Here is a 16,047-nt window from a genome sequence, read left to right on the forward strand (position 1 = left end):
AACGGGTGTCGCGGGTTTCCACTATGGTGAAGTGTAAGCATATCATCCCTCGGTTGCTGCATTGTTAGCTATAGAACACTTGATTCACTTTTGTTGGGTGAGGTGTCGGGATAGACATACGTACAACTTGTGACAAATCGTGCTCGTGTTCATACAAAATAATTGTGAAACAAAAGAGTAATAGGAAAAATAAAATATAGTTAAATTAAGAAGTAACTGTCTTTGATTAATAATAATAATAATAATAATAATAATAATAATAATAATAATAATAATAATAATAATAATAATAATAATAATAATAATAATGTAATGTTAATAGTGTATAATGTAAAGAGGAAGATAAGACATACGCTACTTCAGCTTAAGGCTCTAAAAAAAGTTGGTGAATAAATTAAAGACAATTTAGAAATACAAAGTAAAGCAGATAATATGCACTGCACAGTCACAGGCCCGTAGCCAGCCCCAAAATTTAGGGGGGGCGGTAGAAGTTAGGAGGGGGCCGTCCCAATCATATTATACTAGCAGACACCTATGTACTTGGTCTTATATAACGCATTGCATTGAAAAAAAAGTTCTAATTTATAGTCAAAACGAAATGTCCAAGACAGCTCAGAATTTTATGTTAAGCGGTTGCAGACTACCCATTGCAATGGTATTGTAAAATATAACCACTACTACTGAGTAAGTTTTGCATTTTGGGGGGAGGGGAGGGATAAGTAAGGAGTTTTAAAGGAGATGAGTGATAAAACATAAAAGAATGATGACATCTAGCCTCAGTGCTGCCGATAGACTTATCTAAGATTACCATAATCGCAAAATGTTGTTGTTTCATGGACACTAAAAGAATTGTTTTGATAATTCTTACCTTTGTGTTATACGAGGTGGCTTCAAAAAGCTTTTAGACTAGTTCTGTACTTACCAATAGATGTCAGCACAGAGGTGCGCGCGCAGTCACAGGGACCAAAGATCTTCATACGTCAACGTACCACGAACCTCGTTCTATACTCACAACTTGTGCAACTCCCACCATATCTATGATTTCATTTCGGGCATCAATTTGGATCAAATGCAATCGTAAAATTTAGTGTTAAGCTGTCCAAATCTACCACAGAGACATTTGACATGATACAGAAAACTTTACGGCCATGCTGTAATGAGTCATGAGAGGTCTTTCGAGGAGCCACGGTGGCTCATTGGTAGAGCGTTCACCTCTGGTGCTTGGGATCTTTGGTTCGACCCCAGCTCGCTCCAAGTGAACTTTGTGGTGGACAAACACCGTATGCGTGGGTTTCCTCGGAGTTCTCCTGTTTCCTTCCACTTTCTTCATTCCACCATTTCATCCATTCCTCATCATCACCGTCTCCTTTAGCCTAGCCAGCATTATCGTGGGACGTAGAACTCGAAGATTTCATTTCATTTTCATTTTTTCAGGTCTTTCGAGTGTTACGTGCACTTCTAGAACGGAAGAACTTCCACGTTATATGTTATGTCCAAATGGAAGTCCTTGTTTTAACTTACACTGCAAAGAGATAGATAAGTAGTGAACATCTTTTGAATACTCGTCCAATAATTTAGATATGCATCCCTCGCCAAAGAGAAATAAATTGCTTAATGTTGTATTAACTATATTACTCTTCCCGGAATAAATTCCTGCTAGTTGCTGCTTGTTGATTCACTAAATAGTAACTAAATAGTCTCCATTCATTTAAGAATTTTACATTTTCTTATTAGCATATTAGTATACAATTGATTAAAACATATGCGATTATCAAACTCAGTGATAGGGAGAAATTGTCCCTCCTGCCCTTCCCCAATTATAAATATTACCTTCTCAGCTCTGCAACAGTTCAAGCAAGTGTTGGCTATGAAACGAAACGAGACGGGACAGAGCTCTTCCAACAGACAAATATGCACTTTCTGAGACGAGACACCTTTGTCTCACATGAGCAAACCTAGTTCAATGAATTTACAGATAAAAGGAATTTTGATAGAAAAGTGTTTATTTATCTATTAATATTTTCTTCCTGTTGCTTTTTGTCCAGCATTCTACCTCCCTTCCCTTCCCGATATCAAGCATTTTGTAAGCTTTAATTAGCTATCGAAATCTTATTTGCACTACTTTACGGAAGGTGCTGTAGAGCAAAAAATGTATTTATTTAAAAATGACATTTGATGAAATAACTAACTCACGGTGTATCGAACAGAAAACAAAAGTAGAGGGAAATATTATAACAGTTAATTTCCTTACTACAAAGCTTATCCATATGAATTAGCAATATAAAGGGATTTTTTTTTTTTTATCGTTACAGCAGTTGCAGATTTACTTTAAAACAATGAATAATACAGCTCATTGAATCAACATCAAGTAACATAGGACATCATATGAAATGCGAAAGAGAGATAGAGAATAAAAAATCACTCGATAACAGAATTCAATTTCCGAATTCGATTACTAATGCAAACGCATAGTTATAGCTACAGTAACTATACGAGAAGTTTAGCAATCTGGCTTGCTTGCTTCTGATCCAATCATCTTCTCCACCAATGAAGAGAAAAGTCAATTTATTTTTCTTTTTTTATCGATAAATAACTGAATACTTGCATCAAGCAAATGCTTTCTCTCTCTCTCTCTCTCTCTCTCTCTCTCTGTACACCGATCGTAACTATTTGTCATTAATAGGTTTTTCATTTTCAAACCTATTCTACCGTTCTAATTGTTACGTACAGTATGCTGTTGTTCAGGGGACAAGGATTGAGGGTGATTTAGGAAAGGGGAGATGGATTTGTCAAATTATAACTTGGAATTCGGAATTCAATTTGTTCCCAATAGAAAATCGATAATTGGCGATTTACTTATTTACATACTGAAAAGTGAGAACTCTACGGAACAATGAAATAGTTTTGGACTTCGTTTGTTAAAAAAAATCGTTGTTTTTGTTTCCTGGATTCAAACATTTCACTTTCTTGTTCTTTTGTTTATTTGTTTTGTTTTGCTACATTTAATCCTTTAATTTAATGTATTTAATTATGTACTAAAGTTTCAGGTATTTACATTCACCATTCTAGCAAATCGTTGATGAATAGATTTCTATTTTTTTCAATTCTCAACTTGGCTCTGACTAAATTCGACTCAACATTGATTGATTGATTGAAGGAATGAATTTAACGCCGCTTTTCAGCATTGAGACGACACCTTTTTTTCTTAAAGTGAGATCCGAACTACTATTCGGATTTTTAACTTACCGGGGATCGAAGTTGGGACCGTGCATACTAGCCGCATGGATGTGAAAATAGTACAAATTTAACTGAAGTACGAGCACACATGTAAACTTTCAATAATGAGAATTCTTCTCTTAATGTTTGAATCAGACCGTATTTATATATTGTGCGCCTGTGTGCTCTAAATAATTTGCCCCTCCCCCCCTACCCGCTCAAATTTGTGTCTCAAACAACGAAACAAGCCGTTGGGGACACTCGTCCATTGGGGACACATTCTCTCAATACGGCATGTAATTTATTCATTTAGGTTTTAATTTACTGTCCGTCTTAAACAACCGTTATGTCATGTTTATATTTCATAATTTCACTTGAATTATGATTGAATTTCTTAAATATTTACTCTTATCATTGTAATAGTAAAATATGGAATTTAAAAAATTCCAAAATTTTGCCGCCCGTGCTCGAGCACAGATTAGCACTTACCTAAATACGGGCCTGATTTGAATACTTTACATCGTAGAAAGAGTTGTCACACAGAAAACTAAAAAAAGAAAAAAAACTTTAAAAATTGTATCTTTTAGTTCATTTAGGACTTCTTAGTTGGACATGTTGTGTTAACAAGTTTCTAGTATGAAAATGAAATGATATCTTAGAGTTTTACGTCCCACGGTTATGCCAGTTAGGCTAAACGAGACGGTGATGATGAGTAATGAATGAAATGGTAGAATGAAGAAAGTGGGAGGAAACGGGAGAACCCAGAGGAAACCCACGCACACGGTGTTTGTCCACCACAAAGTTCACTTGGCAGGGGCTGGGATCGGACCCCAAGCATCGGAGGTGAACGCTCTATCACTGAGCCACCGCGGCCCCAAGTTTCTAGTATGAATTCTTAATTGAAAATGTAATTAAATCTTTCGGTTTTACGTCCCTCGATTATAAATTTTTAATTGTAGGGAGCTGGAAAGCGCAACTTCCGGTCAAATGAGTTATTAGGTGGAATTATATTGTCATCAATCCACAGAAGAGTATGTAAGAATTTCGGAAATCTGCCTCCAGATGGCAGCAGACGCTCATGTGCCATTACATTGAATTGCATGGAAATAGTCAATCTTATCCAATTTACTAGAAAGTTAGACAATATGACATACCATTATGTTCGCCCGAGTCACTCATATATGTGTTCTGGAATAACACCAATAGACCAACATGGTTACACAAATGCACCATTCCGGAGGTATAGTTCACCGATGATGTATTATAACGTTCAAAGGTCGTGATTTGAGTACGAAATGTCGGAACAAGAACAGGTAAAAGGAATTGATAATTACCTTCTGATCCGCACATTTCATCACTATATCAGTGGATGCTAAGTGTTTCGGTTTACAATACTGATTTATGACCGTTCATTTGTAGGAGATCTTATGAATTTCTTCGTTTGCTTCGAGGCTAGTTCTATATTCACCCATCCTTTGCATCCACTACGTACTGACGCATTAATAGAATTGAACTATTCATTAACTCTATTTACCCGATCCTGATACGACACGTCATTCTCGAGTCATGGCAGGGGTCTCAGTGGGTCTCAGTGGTAGAGCGCTTACCTCTGGTGCATGAGGTCCCTGATGCGATCCCCCGACCAAGCAAGTTTGTGGTGGATAACATCGTCCTTAGTACCCGGCTATTTGAGGCGATCGCAAAGCGTATATATTGCTCATGCGTACTCTTGAAATACGCTGACCATGTATTTAAATGTAGATGGCTGATCATAAACGCGAAAGCAATAAAGTCACTGAGAAAACGTCAGCTCGAGCGTATTTGGTGCGGGTCGGAACAATAAACCGCCCGCTGTTTAAAAGATTTCAAAAGGAAGGGGAAAAAAGGAAAGACGTGTTGCCAGGCAAAGGGATTGTAGCAAGAAACAGCTGCTTGGAAGATGGTTTGTGCAGAGTATTGGAACTCTGCTATTAAACACTTGGACCTGGCAAAAAGACCTGGAAACCCTGACTGGCTCACAGTATGATTTACACATCTGGTGAAAGTAAAATTACTGAATAGCCACTTTGGCCGCGTTCGCTGCAGGGGGTAACGCTTTCTCAAATAGCCTAAGACTTAGTGATCCGTCTTCCTTATCCTAACGGGCATAATCCTGGGACATTAAACTCAAAGATTTCATTTTATTTCAAGTTATGGCCCGGAGTTATAGGTCCAAATTTGTACACTCAGATTGTTAACATTTTTTTCTTGTTTTTATGTTGGGAATTTCTTATTCCTGAACACCGTGTTACATACATTGTAAACAAATGGATAAACGGAGACAATTACTAATGCAAAGCCTGCAACATGTAACACGTGCCGTCGAATACATTTCGTATAATTGGGTTTGTGTGTTTGTTTGAAGTATAGCATCCCTTTTCAAGATCGAGGTTATATAAGACGCGGATCTACAATTTAAGGTGCAATCCAATAATGCATTAAAATTTTAATGCTCTTAAACCAGTAACTGTAATGATGAGCAGGACATGCAGAGTACTAGCTGGGAAGCTCATGGAAAAATAACTTTGGAAAGCAGAAACTAAGGTAGTTTTGTCTGAATTAGAGTTGATTTTGAGTTTAACGTCTCTTTCAGCACCGAGGCTATACAGGACGGGACCTACTGATTAACATGGAATCCGAACCACATGAATCAAACCCAGGTCTCCGAGGTTTAAAGGCGTGTACGCTAACCGCTTAACCACGAAAGAGCTCTCTCCGGATTGGACTTACATGGAGAAAGATTCACTGACGGACTCTTATCTTTGCGGCGATGAATCTCTTAATATATTCAATATCGGAGCGCAATTTGCAGCAAAATTATATCAACGGTAATCATATTCAATTGTGCTCCGAAAAGATATAGGAATATGCCAAGGTGTCAGTATGGTGCAGCTGAGTGCTTTGAGGCTTTAAACTAATGACTGAAAGGCGAAACTCATTGAGGATTTGTGAGTTAAATGTCCTCGATGTTTTTCTGTGTTCCTTCTAGCGTCTAGTAGAAATTCAAAGTATAATTTAGGAAAAAGTTAAAGTAGAAATTGAAATATGTTCGGTAGTGTTTATTTTCTTTTAAAAAAGTAATAAAGTGCTCAACTCTGATGCGAGCAATCCTTGTTTCAATTCTAGATCACGTAGAGCAACACATCGTATCTGTTCATTTTTCCTTTTCCTCCCTCATTGTCATTTCAACAACCCTTTTTATAACTATTCAGTTTCATTAATCATGAGTTTCCCTTAGCTTAAAGGACATAAACGACGTGGGACGTAGAATTAAAAGATTGTATTTATTATTTTTTTTAGTTGTTTTTCGATACAACAAATAAATAAGGTAACTTTTATTCTTTCAAGCTTACCATAATTAGTACTCAAATTCTCATCACATATTCTCTCTTCCTTTCATCTACCTTTAACGATCTCTTTGTAGCTTGCGTGGAAATTATCGTTTCATATAACTACGAATGTGATAAAGGTATTGGTTCAATGCAGTTACCTGCAGCAATACTGTGGTTTATTATTGCATTAGCGTAATCGAATTTTCTGATAGACAATAGCTGCTAGGTATGGTTTATTATTTTAACCTACGAGATTCACATAATGTTGATCTTTGACTTAATTGTAGATTAGAGACAGATGTATATACGTCCAAGTAAACCGTATTGCTTTCATATCTAGAGAAACTATTATTGAATATTATAATACCGTAGTATGCAAATTTCAAAGAAGTCTTTAGTTCTCTGGAACGAAAAATAAATTGTTTAATATATATATATTCGTCTTAAAAATAATTCGTCTGTCGAATTATAATACTATATAAATTCTCTTTTTAAGTATAAACGCTCGCTAACGCTTTCACCTTCGGTGCGAGCGGTCCCGGGTTCGATTCCCGGTGGGGTCACTCGGTCGAAAAAGTGTATAAATTTTTTTCAGGCCAGCCACCCTGAATGAGGTTTTCCTGGGTTTTTCTCATTCACATCAGGCAAATGCCGGAGTGGTACCTAACTCATAGGTCCCAGGCCTCTTCCTTCCTTCCCCAATCCTTTCTTCCTTCCCTTTCCCCGGATTGTGTGCTCGCCGAGGGACGTCATCCTTCAAATCGTGAAGGGCTAAATGGCCTTAGATGCCGAAAGCCGAGAAATCCAAATCCTAAAATCCTAACTATGAACGCTTCAATTCGAGCTAAACGTAAATGGCTTCATTAACATAATCTGACTCCATTATCTCTTCTTGCATACCCATTTGTCTACAGAAGAACGGAATCAGGATTAATCTCTTTTTCTTTCCTCTTTTCTGTCTATCTTTTATCTCTTTTTGAAACAATAATGATATTCGGGCACTATTAAATCTAACTGTATGACCTATGGAACTCGGAGGTTCAATGCAGTGTTATCAAAAGCTCTGCATTGACTTCTGTCCTTAGCCAACTGGACTTAGTTTCTCCTTTGTATGCCTACTTATACAAAATCCATGTTAATATTGACCTCCCACCTGCGTCTACGTCTCCCTGATGATCTTTTCCCAAATGGGTTTCCAGTTAAAATTTTGAAACCATTCCTACTTTCTTCCATTCTGGCTACATGACTTATCCACCTGTCTCTCCTATATTTTGGTACTATTATATTTAACTTCTGAAGAGAGATAATTATTAAACTTCCAAACTATACTATGCATAAGCGTCGGAAGTCTTAAGGAACGGCTTTGTCCGTCCGTCCGTCTGTCGACAGGTATCAGATCAAGAACGGTAAGGAAGATCGAAATGCAGTTTTTTGCAATCGATTCAGGGTCACAAGGATAGCTACTAACTTCTCCATTAACCTCCTTAATTAGAGGTTCAAATTACCCCTTTCCAGTTTCAACATTTATCGCCATAGAAGAAAAATAGTAATAGATAGCAGCAAGTAGTTTTCCGCAATCCATTGAGTGTTTCAAGAGAGTCTATCATTACCTACTTCCATGGAACAAAAGATGAAGAGATATGAGATGCAGGTTTAGCAATTGATTAAGCGTCCCAAGAATAGGTTTGATCTCCTCCATTGACTTTCTATTCAAACCGGAAGTGGTTTAAATGAACATTTCCCGTTTCAACATTTATTGCCATAGAACAAAAATGGTAATAGATAGCGAGAAGCGGTTTTCGGCAAACCATTCAGGGTCTCAAAAATACATACTATCACAACCCGCAACACTGTACCGAAACCGGAAGTGATTGAAATTTACTACCACTTCCGGTTCCAATACTGATTTCCCTACAGCAAAAACGGTAAGAGATATCGAGATTGAGTTTAATCCGGAAGTGTTTGGAATTAACAATTTACCGGCATTCTACAGTACAAAAATAGTAAAGCAGAGTGAATAATGGCTTTTTGATATGGATTCAGCGTCTGAGGAACAGGTTCTGTCTTTGCTCTTATTAATCCAATAGTTATAGATGTACTACTTAAAATTTGGGTATTGAACTCTCATAGTTTGGAAGTCTACTGTAGTTTTACACTGTGAAACGAAACTCACTTATGTTTTCAATTACAAAGATAATACTTTCGTTGATACAAATATTTAACTGTTTTCTTGGCCTTTTTTCTTTCTTTACTTCGATGAATACATCTGTGCCAATTGCTCATCTCCCAGAAACTTCCAGGGGTGGCATATTACAAAAATCGAGACTGAAGTATGGTATGAAGAGAAATGAGGCAGTCCTCAAGAGATAAATCTAAGGGACATGTAGGGTCTATACCAGGGCGCGAAATTTCAAAGTCAGACGCACTCGCTAATCCAAAAATGATGGTCGCCAGTTTCCTTTACGTGCAAATCCCCCTCCCACACACACACATGGCCTTTGGTTTGACAAAGGGAGAGATTACATCAGGGTATAAAATTTCAAAACCAGTCAACTAGATTCAGGATAATTGATTTTGAATTAGAGAATTCATATACATGTTTAAAAAATATCTTACCTTAAAATTTCACGTTTGGGTAACGCTCTCACTCTTCATTGAAGTACCAGTTGTCGATTACAGTTTTCGGATCAAAGTCAGAAGGGCACTGATGAAAATTGTCAGCAAATAATCCAGTGTGTCAGTTTTCAGTGAATTCCTGTGGGAAGTCTTAATTCTGTTGAGACTGTTGAAGCCTCTCTCGCGTGAAGGGGTACTCACAGGTAAAACTGTACAAAATGTGACAATTGGAAGCAAATTTGGGAATCTCGTAATGAAGTTTTCGATTGAGGGTGGGAAGGGGGGAGGGTGCAAATTACAACGTTTTGAAGACTTTCCATGTCCGTTGTGAAGACTACACATTCCGTGTTTACTTTTACTCAGTGACAATTATTTTCGAGCGAAACGGAAACTGCGCAGCCCTGTGAGTTTAGGCAGAAACCATTTCTACTGAATACTGGTCGCCAGCTCTAAATTTCTAGTCGCCAATGGCGATCTGGCGACCGGAAATTTTGCGCCTTGGTCTATACTGAAAACAATGTTGTCCTATACTACATCCGAGTTTTGGTGTTACGACGCTAGTAGCGCTAGAAGGAACTGAGTTGCTTATTAGCTGTCAGTGAAAATTATAATATTTTTTTCTTTTGCCAGTGTTTGTATTGTTTTTGCTTACGTACTACTGAGTATGAACAAATAAGGCAGAAGGAGAGAGGGCGCAAAATTTCTTGGACCCAGGCTAGGAGGTACGGCAATTTTTAATGACTAGGGCGCAGCAAAAGTAGTCGCTGGTCAGGCTACACAGCCGTTTAAGCAGTGTAGCAGGATCGACATAATTAGTGTAGCAAGATCGACAATTCAATTTAAACATTACATACCTATGATCTAAAGGCAATATCAAATAATGAAGAAAATTACGCTAATCCTTTTCATGTCGTTTTAAAATAGAGAAAACTTCAAGGAGTAACATTATAATTCGTCAATCAGTTAATGTGTTCTATTTTCTGCCACTTAGAAATCAATTATTCTTAGGAAGTTGCCAGGGGTCAGTACATAATTTAATTAACGACATATAGGAGCCTAAAAGTATCATTAAATCTTAAATTGAAATTTTAAATAGCTTTCAATTAATGATTTTTAAAAAACAAATGTACTTATTTTTGTAAAGTGAATCTTTTTTTTTTTTTTTTTTTTAAAAAAAAGTACATTTGCAGTGTTTGAACATAATAATTAATTAAGAAAGATATAGCAGTTATTTGTATGAAGCATGACATTTATATGATGTTCTTTTAATTTTACCTCAATAAAACAGAAACACAAGGCAGTGCTGTAACAATACGACTGGAGTCTACCAGAAGTATCAAAGAATACGGTTTTATCTCAACGAAAAGGGCAGGGCGGTTCCACTCATTGCCACAAGATGAAGTTGTTTTTCTTGGCGCCCAGTTGTGAAAGTCATGTATCATAAAGGGGAAGAGGATAATAATGTTTCTCTCTATCCTCCCCCCCCCCCACAATCATGCGATGCGATGCGTTACGATGCACCAGCTTCTTCCTTCCTTTCTTAGTTTCCTTGCTTAACCCCTCATTCCTTCTTCTCTTTTATAGAACTGAAAACATCACGGGGCTATGTAATGGAATCCATTCATCATAGGGCGAAGGAAGTACGATGCTTCAGAGCTGTATAAGACATGTATACGGCCTCCGGAGATGGTGTTAATGCTTTATGTCCCGTTTTGCCTTTAGAAGTTGTCCCAGTCAAAAGGGACTGACAAAATTGTTCCCCTATTTTTTTTTATAAGGCTCAGTAGTACTTTTCTACTTCATTTGGTCCATGTTGAGATGGAGAATACTTTATTCCTCGTTGAGCGTCTGTCTACACTACACACATAGGCACGTGATTTTTATGTAGTGGTTATATAGCTATCATCCCGGTCGTCAAATGCCATACGACCATTCATAAATGTCAAGGGTAGCGAAGAACATTATAGTTCTGACAAATGTATGGGTAACTACCTACAAGACAAGCTTCTTTTTCTTATGTACAGTATATATTGGTACTACGTGCAGTCATAACACTTAAATTATAGTGAATTTCCGATTAACATGTCTGAGGCGTGGTTTTGTGTATCATTGGCCGCGAAAGGAAGCGTGAAAAAGCCTTTTTTTAAATAGTGCTTCAACATTGTTTATATCAAGATTAGTAGATATAGGTTGGTTCTTTCTGAGAACGTCGAGTTGGGTGTGGTGACTGACTGCAATGTAATCGCAGCGTCGTAGTCATAAAGATTTGATCACCTAAGACAGTACCTTTGGCTGTTTCTTTTTAAATTTCGTCAAGTCATCATGATCAACGATCAGAAAGCACTTTTAATAAGGGTTTTGGGGCACTTCTGTTTGAAATTAATTCACTAAACTGATATAACTACTTGAAGAAATAGCAGAATACCAGGAAATGAAATGTAACCTTTAGTGATCGTCCTGCCTTTAAGTCTTTTAAGTAATGAAGACGAACATATTTTGCAAGTGAAATAATAAGGTAAAGAAAATTTAAGGATCTGTGGAACCGAGAAGTATATATAGGAAACGGGAAAACGCCGAGAAAGTCCCATGTGTGCGATTTTGCTTACCTCAAACTCTGATAGCTTGGGACAGTGGCCTACGCAAATAGGGATTTCGTAGTTTAGCCACCCATCCTTTCAACAAGTATTAGTGTTGTGTGGTTCATGAAAAGCCTCACTTAAAATTATTGATACAGGTTCTTAAAAGCATCTAAAGTAGCAGAATATCAACAAACATTCTTTATTTGTGGGGTTCTTTATCTGACTTACTTTAATATTTTTCATATGCATCTTACAGAGATATAAACTTAATTGCTTGCACTGTATAATCACACGATACACGGGTTTTTATGGATTCATATTTTATGACTATCAAAGAAGAAAAATACGGATCTTCACCTCGTTTATTATTATTATTATTATTATTATTATTATTATTATTATTATTATTATTATTATTATTATTATTATTATTATTATTATTATTATTATTAAGAAACAAGCCATCGGAAGAAGTTTGTTAGTCATAGTATCTGTGATGAATTTTCTATCGAGGAATCAACATTTCAGAATTGTATGCAGCTATGAAATTGAGTGTTACCACTGACGAGACACGTGATGCTACGAGCAAATATTACTAAAAAAATTTAGTGTATGTGTTTGTGTGAAATGTTTGTAAAATAACGTAAACCAACATTTTGTAAAATTGGGACCCCTTAGAAATTAGGAATGTTCTTGATATATCGATAGTCTAACTTACTTGATTGTGGAACGCATACAGAGTAAATGTTATGAGAGAATGCATGTGCGAAGTGCAAACTACTTTTGGACAGGACAACCTTTGTGTTATTTTTCAGGAAGAATGATTGTCGAAAACTTGATTGAGTACTATCTGAGGTAATAACAGGCTTGATTTGTTACTGAATAAATATTTATTTTGATTAATAATCACGACTAAATGCAAGTGTACCAAATAACCTACAGTATATATGATGTTTTATATTTCTAATGTTATATTTTTTGTGTTGGTATATCGGTAAATGAAAATAGTTTATCCCTTTCCGGGAAGTTTCACAATAAGATCACAAATCTATTTCTTTAGAATGGAAAGCAGTTAAATATTTCTGAATTGTTATTTTCTTTTCATAAATTATCTGGAAAATTTCTGCTTTTAAGCAAATTTAATAAGGCATTCCATTATGTAATAAGATTTTGTCAGTTTCTATGTACAGATGGTGATAAGAAAAATGGAAACACCTGTAGTTGGCAACACGTCAGATGCATGGGTTGGTAGTAGTGTCGTGGCGATGATGTGATGTGTTAGGTCGGTCTCCATACTACGTCAAGCGTAGTGGAACAGCAGTGTCCAGTGGCTGCAGCAGACGGAGGTAGTGTAAAATGGGAAACCTCTCAGATTTTCAAAGAGGGCAAATTCTTCACCGGTTATGTGGAGTAAGTGTGACGGCAGTGGCTACTGTGTTAGGTGTGTCGCGTGGGACAATGTCGAAGGTAATGACGGCCTACACAACACACGAGAAAACCACATCGGGGAAGCGCAACAGTGGGTGGAAGAAAATCATGAGTGACAGGTCACGCCGGGTATTAAAGCGCATTGTCACGCAAAACCCTCGTGCCACTGCGGAGCAAGGGACGGAGGAACTCAATCAGCACCTCCCTCACCCTGTTTCGACAATCACAGTCCGCCATGAATTACATGACATGAACTTACGGGGTCGTGTTGCACGGGCCAAACCGCTCATCAGGGACCATAACGCTTTCGCACGCCGCAAATGGTGCCGCGACCATGCCACTTGGACTGTTGAGGACTGAAAACGTGTGATATGGTCGGATGAGTCATCCTTCACCCTATTCCCAACCACGAGCCGTGTGTATGTGTGGAGAACGCCCAAAGAAGCTTATGATCTGCAGTGTCTCCGCCCAACTGTGAAACATGGCGACGGCTCGGTGATGCTGTGGGCCGCCATATCATGGTTTTCGTTTGGGTCCTGTGGTCATACTTAGCGGACGAATCACTGCCAACGATTATGTCGCAATTTTAGGAGACCACTTGCATCCTATGATCCGGATATTGTTCCCGGACAATGACGCCTCTTCCAGGATGATAATGCACCCATTCACACAGCTTGCGTTGTTGCAGCGTGATTTGAGGAACATCGGAATGAAGTTCAACACCTCCCCTGGCCCGCCCAATCCCCAGATCTCAACATAATTGAACATCTGTGGTCCGTCTTGGAAACACGACTCCGACAACGATTTCCACCTCCATCCTCTCTCACAGAACTGGCCGATGCCTTGCACGAGGAATGATGTAAAATTCCACTTGCTACCATTCACGACCTCTATGCCTCCATCCCACGTTGCATCAAGGCTGTTCTGAAGGCGAAAGGTGGCCCGACATCATATTAATCTGGTAAGTTGCAATTTCGTTCAGGTGTTTCCTTTTTTCTGATCACCATTGTCTGTGTGATTCATCAAAGTATAAGTGTTTGTTGCTTTGCTTTGGTTGAAATCAACCACTTTCAAGGAAACTAAAATAATATGGATGAACACTATTTTAAACAGATCAAACCCAATTTACAATGTTTTACTAATTAGAACGTATTGTGAGAAAAGACAAAGGGGAAGGGGGTGATAATAACTCCAGCGAAGGAGCTCCTCCGTGGCTAAGCGGTTAGCGTATGCGCCTTTGGCGCGGGAGACCCGGGTTCGATTCCCGGCGGGAGCTCATGTGGTTCGGATTCCACGTTGATCAGTAGGTCCACGTCTCATATAGCCTCGCTGCTGAACGGGACGTAAAACTCAACATCAATCAATCAATCAACTCCAGCGAAGTACCTAAAAATAAGTATGAGGTCTACTTTTTCAGCAAATTTATTCAAATAAACAGGTCTCATAAGTTTATACATTTTGGTCCCCCAAATGAAAGAATCCATCTACGTCACTGACTCGTATATATACTCACAAAGCTCTTGTGGTTCTATAGTGATCGCGAGTAGTCGTGAAGATTGACCTAGATTTACCAATTTCACCACCCAATAAAACGCGAGAGTGTATCCCAGTCGTCAACTTCCCCCTATAAAATTTTGCCAGTGTCGTCTCTCACGCCATATATGGAGAACATCTCGGGAAAGCGCAGCGTTGTCGGATTGCTGCTTAGTTTCGTTTTGTTGTTATTGTTGTTACCCCAGTTTAACATTTTGCTATTATTACTGTTACTATTTAATTCGAATAATTGTTAGTGTTCATTCTATAGTTCTTTAAAGTGTTTTTTTTTTCTTTTTTTGTCGCCCGTTTGTCATGTCTTCTAAGTTTGACAACGTTGTTGGTGCATTTTTGATGTTTTACTTTTTCTCAGGTACGCGTTCGGAAGGCAGCTCTATGAATCGTATCTAATTCTTCCGATGCATAACACGTGACGGAAAGCAGTTCTTTTATTATTCGTGTAGAGCCCAGGCTTCACGAGTCGTCACAGTCACTATAGGGCCAGATAGGGCCGGATTTTCGAAGCTTTCTGTCATCATGTTTCCATTTGGGGCTTAAAAGAAAGCAGAACTTTGCAAAAATAATAGTTTTAGTCGATTTCCTAAAGGTAGAAGGAAAAGAATCCACCAAGCAAAACAATGTAACATTTGTACAGAAGCTAGGAAGAGAGAACATTTTTTCCTGCATAATACTTGAGACCCTCTGTAAAATACTCAACTCCGTTCTATGCACCAGCGCTGTCAGGGGTAAAGAATGTTGTCATGTCACTTTGAAGAGTGTCAGTGTGATTGGCTATTTTGGGAATTATTGGTGCAACCCCCCCCCCCACCTGAGACAATTCTGGATTCGGCCCTGGTCACTATAGTTTTCGCTTTGACCGCTAGTGTGTGAGTATGTGTGCTCTAATCTCCAATGCAATTTTCGAATGATGTGACGCAGAAGTTTCCGAGTGGAAAACGTAACGTTAAGAGTGTGTGAGTAAGTGTATCAAACTTTGCATCATACAAAGAGTCCCAGATTTACAACATCTACCCCTTCCAGCCCCAAAAATTGTTCAGATCTCCAATATTTTCCAATGTTTCTCGAATGCATAAGTTACTAAAATTGGTAGGATATTTTAAAAATTTGGGTTTTAATTATTATCATTGATAAATAATCAACTAATAGCAATAATCTATTCTCTGTCACTCACGTTTGATGAGTTGATAACATTGTACAACAGTGATTTTCTTTTTACAGAAATGTAAATGGACATCCTTCATTGATTTTTGGGCGCTGAACACGAAACTAACAATAAAAATGTG

The sequence above is a fragment of the Thermobia domestica genome, chromosome 9, assembly GCF_964235325.1.
Source record: "Thermobia domestica chromosome 9, izTheDome1.hap1.1, whole genome shotgun sequence".
Classification (NCBI taxonomy): Eukaryota; Metazoa; Arthropoda; class Insecta; order Zygentoma; family Lepismatidae; genus Thermobia; species Thermobia domestica.